Below are 11,253 nucleotides of genomic sequence, written 5' to 3' on the forward strand. Positions count from 1 at the left end.
CCAAGTTCTTAACAATTTCCGATAATGACTCGTAGGCTGCTAGCGGAAGTCGATATTGTTTGATAAACACAGGGGGTGCATCTGGATCAGTCAGGATTCTTGTAACATGCAGGTTAGTTTCCCCGCAGTCATAAGAGTCCTTGGCAAACATCTCCTGGAAATCCCAGAATAGTTGCCTTAGCTGCTGTCGTTCTGATTCATTAGAACATCCATCAGCTATAGAGAGTTGTTCTTCTACCCGTTCCTGAAATTCTGGGAAAATCTCAGGTTGACCTACCTCATAAGCTTCTTCAAGCCTATTAGTTAGATCATTTGGGGTGTAACATGCTTGATCCTTACCCTGCTGGAGTGATTGATACTCACTTTCATTGATCTCATGGTTAAAAATCAATGATGTTTCCTCGACATGACATGTACCTTCCTCAGGACTGAAAGGATAAACAGAGTGTATGCTGAATAACCCTTCAGGTGTTGAGAAATATTGTTGGTCCACTATTTGTTCTTCTGTCAAATATTCATCAGGTATTAATCCAATGACTTCATTTTGGAATCCAAAAGTATAATATTCTGAGTCAATGGCTAAGCCAATCATTGTATCCTCCTGTAACGTGATACTATGAGGGCTCATGTTTTGCATGACCATGTACAATGGTTCCTGATGAATATTTATTAGGGGAATTGGTTTTACCTTCAACCCCAATTGTTGCATCCGATTAGATAAACAAATCAAGGCATCTGCATTTCTCATCTTTTGCCCCTTCTTTACTCGAATGGGTAAAAGAAATGATTTGCACCCTTCAGGGATTTTTACTTTTTCAGCGACAGTGATATCCACTGCATATGGTAATTGCTGTCCCCATCTCAGTGCTTGTTCTCTATCCTGGAATTCCTCTGGGTTTCCGGATAATTTGGACCACAGAACATTATTGACCAAATCAACCTGTATGGCGAATCGATGAATAATGTCGTTTCCTAAGTACATTTGGTACTGTGGTTCCTTTAACACACTGAAGACATGTTTTGCAGATTTGTTTCCTAGAGACACAGATAAGATGCATTTTGCAATCACATTATGACTCTGGTTATCGTTATCCAGATCGTGGATCCATTCCTGTGTGGAAATAAATTTGATGACCTGAGGGTCTGTAACCTGCTTCAGCAGTCCTAGGCTTATGTAGCTGGCCTCAGATTTGAGATCCAACTTGGCATATTTTACCCGAGCAATATTATTTACCTGCACGGGAACCATCACATTGTCATTGGTTTTCTCGATTTTAACCAATGCTTGTGTATGGCTGGTTATGCCTGCCACTTCCTGACTTCCCCCTTTAAGGGAAATAGTTAATACATCATCTTCCAGAATTACTTTGTCAATTTTATCCTTTTGGATATTTATGATATGGAAAGATGTATCAATATTTTGTTCGGGATTACCGTTTTTCAGGACTGTGACTTCTGGTATCTGACTGTTCCGGAAATGGATTTCAACAGAGTTAGGCCTTTCCTCAATCATATGGCAGCTGCGTTGCAGTTGTGCATTGCTGGAGCGCTCAAAAGCAATTGGTGTATCGACTTGAGCCCATATTGCTTCATTTATGAAGTCAATTATGGAATTTAGTCGTTTGAGTAGATCGATTCCAATGATCAATCTATCATATGGAAGATCAACAATCAAAGTTGGATGTTTAATGACCTTTTTACCAATCTTGTATGTCAGCCAGGATGTGCCTTTTACTTGTAAACTATTACCACCAACGCTTATCAGCGCACCGTCAAAGGCTTTTAATCTTGGCTTCCTTTGTGATGAATCCAAGATCTGCTGGTAATAGTTAAAAGAGAGAATAGTGACCTGGGAACCGGTATCCAGTAAACCCGGTATCGGTTCGATACATCCATCTTGTAGATGGGTATCGATAAAATACCGGCCATCTACCTGTTCAAGATTGCAAAGAAAATTGGAATGTTTTTCCATTTGTTGCTTCAGAGAATGATTTCTCTGCAGTGTCAGGGTATTAGGAACTTGTTCCTCCTGATTCTGCCTGCAAGGCATTTGGGTCCCCATGGATTCTACCACTGGGACAATCTGAACAGAGGGTACTTCATGCTCTGGCTCAAATGACACGGTATCACACATTTGTGGTGAAATATCACAAACATTAGACTTCCCTTCCTCGACCTGGGATAGGTCGGTACATTGCACATCATTTTCATTAATGGTATTTAGTACTGCCATTTCCATTTCCGTACAGTGATTTGTCTTGGTTTCCCTTAGTTGGCAGAGCTGGGCCCTGCCTCCCCAGCTAAAAAATTCTCAGGCTGTCTTCCTGCAGATCCCTGAGCCAACTTACCCATCATGTCACTTAGTTTGTTCACTTGATCGACAAGCTGATCAAACCTATTAGGTCGGCGAGGGTTCTGGTTCCGGGGATCATTTCTGTTCCCTGCGGGTGATCCACTCCTAGGTGAGTTAGGTGGTGATCTACCCCTAGGTGAATTAGGTGGGTGCTGTCTCCTTTCCCACTGCTGCCTGGGTCGGTTATCCCACCGTCTATATCCTTGGGGACGCCTGTACCCCTGGGGTTCTCTATATCCCTGGTAACCTCTGTACCCCTGGTTACCCTGGTTTCCTTGGTAACCCTGGTATCCTTGATACCTGCGATTGAACCGAGGACGGTAGTCCTGGTTTCCAGAGCCTGAGCTATCCCTATCTGACCCTTTAGGATGTTGGGGCCTACTTTGATTTGGATTTTGTTGCTGTCTTTGGCCCTGCTGGATAGGTACTTTTGCAGGAGGTATTTTCTTCTGCTGGGATTCAAGGTTTAAGTCCGCTTTTACTTTGGTTTCATCTACTCTGCGTTCTGGGTACTTTCTGTTGTTCCTCCCACTTACGTTGGAACTCCCACTGATATTGAACAGCAGGGTTGCTGAGGTAACCATTTTCTCTAGGGGGTTTCCGAAGTCTAACTCATTGGCCATGCTTAACTTTATTTGGGTAGGCAATGCATCATAATATGCCTGTTTAAAATCAAGAGACTCCCAGTTAGGATTCCGATATGCTAAACTGTAGGAGTTTTTTAGCACGGAAAGGAATTCTCGGGGGCTCTGATCGGGTCGACAAGTAAGTCGATACACATCTCGTTTAGCTTCTGAGTTAGTGCGATACGGCCCAAACTCCAGCTTCACTTCGTGTGAAACTGCTTGCCATCTAATGATACCCCGCTCCTTAACCTCCTTAGCGGTAACCCCGTGTGTGACACGGGGTAAGCCGCCGGAGGGTGCCGCTCAGGCCCTGCTGGGCCGATTTGCTTAATTTTTTTTTTGCTGGACGCAGCTAGCACTTTGCTAGCTGCGCCAGCACCCCGATCGCCGCCGCCGCGCGCCCGATCGCCGCTATCCGGTGCGGCGCGCGGCCCCCCCCCCCCCCAGACCCCGAGCGCTGCCTGGCCAATCAGTGCCAGGCAGCGCCGAGGGGTGGATCGGGTCTCCCAATGACGTCCCGACGTCGCTGACGTCGGTGACGTCATCCCGCCCCGTCGCCATGGCGACGGGGGAAGCCCTCCAGGAAATCCCGTTCTTTGAACGGGATTTCCTGATCGCCTATCGCCGGAGGCGATCGGCGGGGCTGGGGGGATGCCGCTGAGCAGCGGCTATCATGTAGCGAGCCCTCGGCTCGCTACATGATAAAAAAAAAAAAAAATTAAAAAAAACTGTTGCGCTTCCCCCTGGCGGTATTTTTCATACCGCCAAGGGGGTTAAATGAGGTGAAATAGTGGCGGTATCTGTCATCAAAAACCCATGGGAGAAATCTGCTCCTGTCTGCTTCAGACAGATTTACAGAGTCCATGGTGGATTCATACAACTCCATGTGGGATGCTATTTGCGCTGAACCCTTTTTAGTGAACTTTGGCACAGCGGTGTTTAAGAATTTTATGATGCTGGCCGAGCTCTGTTTTTCTTGAGGGTACTGATTATTTCCCCTGTTTGAATCCCCTTTATACATACCTTTCCCCCTTCTTGGGATAGGGCTGGATTCACGCTTTCTCTCATCAGCCTCAAATTCATCTGAATCAATATCAGCAAGGGAGTCGTTACCTTTATGGGAATCGTCATACCTAGGGGCCCTCATTTGCATATCTCTCTCTGGAGAGGAATCCAAATGTCGATCTTTAGGGACCCTTGTACTGTCATCTATCATGGTATTCATAGTTTTACATACCGCCTCCATACGATCCAACATGCCTTGCCATTTTGGGTCATATGGAGTGAGTACTGGCGGGCAAGGGTTGGATGTTCTATCGAATCTACCTGCCTGTTTGATTTTGAAGTACTGCTGTTGTAGTTCTTCAAAATCCTGTTTAAGTCTGTGATGCGCTTCACGATTTTGTTCAGCGTCTTTTTCCAGACTTTTGATCGCTGCTTCCCTGTCTGACATATCAATCATCAATTGGTCTCTATCAGCCCTCATAACCTGAATACTTGATTCCATATCATGTAACTGAGAGGTCAACGATTGGACGTTTTCCTCCGTTTCTTGCAATTGGGATCTCAACTGTACAATCTCTTTTTTTCTAGATTGTGAAAGGATATTTACTTCTAATAACCCATATAACACAGAAGGTAGGGCACCTAACAACCTCTTCTTCAGTTCGGAATCTGAAGTTATTGTGGTCATACATGATAGATAATGATCAAACGTACCTTTAGATTGAAATATACAATCAACTTCCTGTTTTATACATTTTCTTATTCTGCCTATCCAGTCATCTACTTCCTCATTATATTTTAGCTGTATAAATACGAATTCAACAATTTTCCGGAACATCTGTTCCAAATGAAGTTCTGAATCACTACTTGCAGCACTCATGATTCAATATAGCCAATGCAATAAAACCAGCTCAATAAAACGTTTTTACGCTGTTTAAACCAGTAAGGGAAAGTAAACGAATCTCGCTGGGGCCTCCAATCTTATGTCGGGCGTTTTGTCAATGTTTGTATTAATAGTTAAAAATTAGAAAATCACAAATATAAAGCTCCTAAAAAATGGGAGGAGCTAACAATACAAACACACGCCTAACTATATGAGTTCGTTTTTCGAGGTTTTACAGTACTGGTTTAAACATGTAAATAAACGTAGACCAACTTGTAAAAATATCAATTTAATATCAAATAAATATTACAATATCAAAACGATATAAAGTTGCACTTTTGATTTAACACAAAACTCGTAAGGTTATTCCTACAATGAGCTGGATCATACAATTTCAGTGATACAATCAAATTGTTGTTATACGCATTTATCAATAAGCAAAAACTTAAACCAATAGCAGTCAATTCAAATACAATGCAGAGCTATGAGTCATCAAATATGGCCACCGGCCATGTCAATCAATTTATCACAGGATTCCTGGAGACAAAATGGCTGCTATCAAAATCAAAAATGGCTGCTATCAAAATCAAAATGGCGGCTATGAAAAACAAAATGGCGGCTATCAAAAATCAAAATGGCTGATGTCAGCTATACCATTCAATATGACAAATTTAGGATGACTCAGTGGATATAACGACTGGGCGTTGCCCTACAATTGATATGCAATCAACTATAAATGACAGGAATTTTACTTCTGTCTACACTTTAACCTCCGCTGGCCTGTGTTACTACACAAAGCGAGCGGGTAACATACATATATATAATTTTGGAATGAAATATCTTATTGAGTCATTCTAAACTTTGCTAGGTGTGGCCTGCACATGCTGCGGCAAAATATCAATATTTAGAGGAGGTAGCTTGAAATATCTTTTATCCAAAAACAAGTTATGGAATTCACAGCCAGCGATTCTTGAACTATTAATTGTGTTCATCTAAAGAAAAATATACCCACTGAATGGGTTTTATCAAAGATGCGGAGTGAGTGATTACTGTGCACTGGAAGAACCCACTCCCTTTGGCTATAAATGACTATAAAATAAGAGAAATAATTGTCAATAAATCAAACGTTCAGATAACTGCGCTGTGATAAGTCATATAACTGGAAAAAATTGGTTATTAATAGTTACCAATATGGAGTCAAGGGCGTGTTCCTTTGGGCGTGATCATTCAGAATGCATGGATTCCCCTGAGCCCTCTTCAGCTGGTGATCTGATGATTGATCGATGACTGACTCATCTCTTCTTATTCCCCTCACTACCTATGATCCTGCCCAGGAGATTAAATCTTCCAGCCTATCACAAGGCAGTGGGAGTGATCAGTGAGAGTTTTCTGTGACTAATCTTTAACCCAAGTGTAATACTGGATTTCACCCTCTGGAGGTGCTGTCGGATAACTAATCGCATTCTTGATGGGATATGTGGCAAAATTAAAAACATTTTGATTGTGTTTTATTATAGCCCCCAGTGAATAAATCAATGTTATAAAAAAAAAAAAATTCATATCTATGGATAGCTGATTTGGATGGGATCATTGGTTATTATTTAGTATACAGTGACCTCTTCTATCATATCCAAGATAGATTTGATTTTATCCAAAATCATAGTGGCATATTGAAAACCACTATGGACCTCTCCTATATATAACACATTATGCATGTTAGCAGAGTTTTAACCATTAATATAATTGTCTAAAATGCAACAAGGATAAACATATATAGCATTTCTATACCATTCTGGACATATTCATTCAGAGAATCTTTATATTAACACATATACATTTTCATATTATGACTGATTTGTCCAGCTATAAGAAAAATACAGGTAACATTCTCACTTGATATGTCATAATACATATATGTGCTGTCTGTATTATCCTTAATTATTTTAATTGGAATTCATGTTGTGCTATACCATGCTGATGTTTAGTGACTCACCCTAGCTTGGTTTATCCATTAACTACGGAACCTGTTTTGCTCATCTGACATTGTCTACTCTTCACAATGAGGACATCTGGCTTTAATTGGATTAAGGTGTAGTCATTCAACACAGAGGGGTTTGAGCAATTGCACACAAATGCTAGTAAACAATCTATTGTCACTCAGACTCCTCTTGTTTGCTATCTTGCCCAATGTTTTGGTCTAAACTAATGGTTAAATTCTAAAATCTACAAGCCTTAAAGATTGTATTCATAGGTTTGGGCAACTGTTAGTTTTTACCCAAGGCATGGCCTGAGTTCATTGTTCATGCAAGTTGAATTGTATCATCCATTGCAAACAGCACAGCAGCTGACTGCCTGTTATTCAACATCTGATCTTTCTTGAGACCCACAGACTGGACAATTCAGCATCGCTGCATTAAAATAGGCTATACATTTCTATATAATCAATGCACCTATATTAACCTATAATCCCCATATATTAAAAAGTCTTTGTCTGCTGTACCTTAGGGGAAGGAAATTAATTAGGTTTATTGTATCCGATCATATACAGTTCAGTTTATTGGGAAAACGATATTCCGCCATATGGAAATCTCGACACTCTCATGTAGTCCATGAAAGCATTTCAAGCGTTAACTTGGAGTTTGTTAAGGTTGGACAGAGTTAAATGATAACTCTTAGAGACTAGAGATGGTCAATGAGACAGTAATAAATCCAGGTTGCATGCAAATTGAATTAATATTGTAGGCAGCTTGGAAATGCGTTAATCATCAGGAAGTGCATTAGACCCCAGCACATGTGTATTTGGCAGCAGATGTAGAAGCCCAAAGTTCTTCTGCTTTGCTAATTTGAGTGGAGGACTTACATTGTAGACATTTTGTAGCTTTTGCTGTTCTTTTGCAGGATCCTTTAAAATACGTATGGAAAGAAAAAACAAATTTACTTTGGATATGTAAAGAAAAGAACACTTCAGAAATGTGGTTGCTTGGAGGGAGCATGTGAACTTTCACCAAGTTACTACGATTCTGCAGCATAACGGGATATTTTAACTAACGTAGTTCTCTTTATTACTGCCTTGAGAGTATTGGTTTATGTAAAGAGTTTAGAGAAAGAGCAAAGAGCTAGATCATGTCAAGGGGGTACTCGGATTTGAACCAAGGACCTCTCGATCTGCAGTCGAATGCTCTACCACTGAGCTATACCCCCACACTCTGTTCAGCTTTTCTGACCATTTTAAATAGTTTCTTTCATGTAGTCCATGAAAGCATTTCAAGCGTTAACTTGGAGTTTGTTAAGGTTGGACAGAGTTAAATGATAACTCTTAGAGACTAGAGATGGTCAATGAGACAGTAATAAATCCAGGTTGCATGCAAATTGAATTAATATTGTAAGCAGCTTGGAAATGCGTTAATCGTCAGGAAGTGTATTTGAATGTCCCACTTCCATGACGCTCACAATTTGCATAATAATCTGCATGAAAGCTAGAATGATGAGCATGTTACGGACCATGGCCGCAAGAGACACTTTCGTCAGACCCAGAAACTTCTCATTCTGCAGTTGCCATTTCTGCCACTGCATTAGACCCCAGCACATGTGTATTTGGCAGCAGATGTAGAAGCCCAAAGTTCTTCTGCTTTGCTAATTTGAGTGGAGGACTTACATTGTAGACATTTTGTAGCTTTTGCTGTTCATTTGCAGGATCCTTTAAAATACGTATGGAAAGAAAAACCAAATTTACTTTGGATATGTAAAGAAAAGAACACTTCAGAAATGTGGTTGCTTGGAGGGAGCATGTGAACTTTCACCAAGTTACTACGATTCTGCAGCATAACGGGATATTTTGATTATTGTAGTTCTCTTTATTACTGCCTTGAGAGTATTGGTTTATGTAAAGAGATAGATCATGTCAAGGAGGCACTCGGATTTGAACCAAGGATCTCTCGAGCTGCAGTCGAACGCTCTACCACTGAGCTATACCCCCACGCTCTGTTCAGCTTTTCTGACCATTTTAAATAGTTTCTCTCATGTAGTCCATGAAAACATTTCAAGCGTTAACTTGGAGTTTGTTAAGGTTGGACAGAGTTAAATGATAACTCTTAGAGACTAGAGATGGTCAATGAGACAGTAATAAATCCAGGTTGCATGCAAATTGAATTAATATTGTAGGCAGCTTGGAAATGCGTTAATCGTCAGGAAGTGCATTAGACCCCAGCACATGTGTATTTGGCAGCAGATGTAGAAGCCCAAAGTTCTTCTGCTTTGCTAATTTGAGTGGAGGACTTACATTGTAAACATTTTGTAGCTTTTGCTGTTCTTTTGCAGGATCCTTTAAAATACGTATGGAAAGAAAAAACAAATTTACTTTGGATATGTAAAGAAAAGAACACTTCAGAAATGTGGTTGCTTGGAGGGAGCATGTTAACTTTTACCAAGTTACTACGATTCTGCAGCATAACGGGATATTTTGATTAACGTAGTTCTCTTTATTACTGCCTTGAGAGTATTGGTTTATGTAAAGAGTTTAGAGAAAGAGCAAAGAGCTAGATCATGTCAAGGGGGCACTCGGATTTGAACCAAGGACCTCTCGATATGCAGTCGAATGCTCTACCACTGAGCTATACCCCCACGCTCTGTTCAGCTTTTCTGACCATTTTAAATAGTTTCTCTCATGTAGTCCATGAAAACATTTCAAGCGTTAACTTGGAGTTTGTTAAGGTTGGACAGAGTTAAATGATAACTCTTAGAGACTAGAGATGGTCAATGAGACAGTAATAAATCCAGGTTGCATGCAAATTGAATTAATATTGTAGGCAGCTTGGAAATGCGTTAATCGTCAGGAAGTGTATTTGAATGTCCCACTTCCATGACGCTCACAATTTGCATAATAATCTGCATGAAAGCTAGAATGATGAGCATGTTACGGACCATGGCCGCAAGAGACACTTTCGTCAGACCCAGAAACTTCTCATTCTGCAGTTGCCATTTCTGCCACTGCATTAGACCCCAGCACATGTGTATTTGGCAGCAGATGTAGAAGCCCAAAGTTCTTCTGCTTTGCTAATTTGAGTGGAGGACTTACATTGTAGACATTTTGTAGCTTTTGCTGTTCTTTTGCAGGATCCTTTAAAATACGTATGGAAAGAAAAACCAAATTTACTTTGGATATGTAAAGGAAAGAACACTTCAGATATGTGGTTGCTTGGAGGGAGCATGTGAACTTTCACCAAGTTACTACGATTCTGCAGCATAACGGGATATTTTGATTATTGTAGTTCTCTTTATTACTGCCTTGAGAGTATTGGTTTATGTAAAGAGATTAGAGAAAGAGCTAGATCATGTCAAGTGGGCACTCGGATTTGAACCAAGGACCTCTCGATCTGCAGTCAAATGCTCTACCACTGAGCTATACCACCACGCTCTGTTCAGCTTTTCTGACCATTTTAAATAGTTTCTCTCATGTAGTCCATGAAAACATTTCAAGCGTTAACTTGGAGTTTAAGGTTGGACAGAGTTAAATGATAACTCTTAGAGACTAGAGATGGTCAATGAGACAGTAATAAATCGAGGTTGCATGCAAATTGAATTAATATTGTAGGCAGCTTGGAAATGCGTTAATCGTCAGGAAGTGCATTAGACCCCAGCACATGTGTATTTGGCAGCAGATGTAGAAGCCCAAAGTTCTTCTGCTTTGCTAATTTGAGTGGAGGACTTACATTGTGGACATTTTGTAGCTTTTGCTGTTCTTTTGCAGGATCCTTTAAAATACGTATGGAAAGAAAAAACAAATTTACTTTGGATATGTAAAGAAAAGAACACTTCAGAAATGTGGTTGCTTGGAGGGAGTGTGTGAACTTTCACCAAGTTACTACGATTCTACAGCATAACGGGATATTTTGATTATTGTAGTTCTCTTTATTACTGCCTTGAGAGTATTGGTTTATGTAAAGAGTTTAGAGAAAGAGCAAAGAGCTAGATCATGTCAAAGGGGCACTCGGATTTGAACCAAGGACCTCTCGATCTGCAGTCGAATGCTCTACCACTGAGCTATACCCCCACGCGCTGTTCAGCTTTTCTGACCATTTTAAATAGTTTCTCTCATGTAGTCCATAAAAGCATTTCAAGCGTTAACTTGGAGTTTGTTAAGGTTGGACAGAGTTAAATGATAACTCTTAGAGACTAGAGATGGTCAATGAGACAGTAATAAATCCAGGTTGCATGCAAATTGAATTAATATTGTAGGCAGCTTGGAAATGCGTTAATCGTCAGGAAGTGTATTTGAATGTCCCACTTCCATGACGCTCACAATTTGCATAATAATCTGCATGAAAGCTAGAATGATGAGCATGTTACGGACCATGGCCGCAAGAGACACTTTCGTCAGACCCAGAAAC

The 11,253-nt window shown here is 40.6% G+C and overlaps 5 non-coding genes across 5 annotated transcripts; all 5 read right to left on the reverse strand.

Annotated features, from left to right (window-relative positions):
* Positions 1-7,996: 7,996 nt before the first annotated feature.
* Positions 7,997-8,068, reverse strand: TRNAC-GCA (transfer RNA cysteine (anticodon GCA)). Its single transcript has one exon. It is a non-coding gene; the product is annotated as a tRNA-Cys (tRNA).
* A 703-nt stretch (positions 8,069-8,771) lies between these two features.
* Positions 8,772-8,843, reverse strand: TRNAC-GCA (transfer RNA cysteine (anticodon GCA)). The gene has a single exon. It is a non-coding gene; the product is annotated as a tRNA-Cys (tRNA).
* Positions 8,844-9,415: 572 nt separating this feature from the next.
* TRNAC-GCA (transfer RNA cysteine (anticodon GCA)) lies at positions 9,416-9,487 on the reverse strand. The gene has a single exon. It is a non-coding gene; the product is annotated as a tRNA-Cys (tRNA).
* A 716-nt stretch (positions 9,488-10,203) lies between these two features.
* On the reverse strand, positions 10,204-10,277 carry TRNAC-GCA (transfer RNA cysteine (anticodon GCA)). The gene has a single exon. It is a non-coding gene; the product is annotated as a tRNA-Cys (tRNA).
* A 567-nt stretch (positions 10,278-10,844) lies between these two features.
* On the reverse strand, positions 10,845-10,916 carry TRNAC-GCA (transfer RNA cysteine (anticodon GCA)). The gene has a single exon. It is a non-coding gene; the product is annotated as a tRNA-Cys (tRNA).
* Positions 10,917-11,253: the final 337 nt, after the last annotated feature.

The sequence above is a fragment of the Hyperolius riggenbachi genome, chromosome 7 (assembly GCF_040937935.1).
Source record: "Hyperolius riggenbachi isolate aHypRig1 chromosome 7, aHypRig1.pri, whole genome shotgun sequence".
Classification (NCBI taxonomy): domain Eukaryota; kingdom Metazoa; phylum Chordata; class Amphibia; order Anura; family Hyperoliidae; genus Hyperolius; species Hyperolius riggenbachi.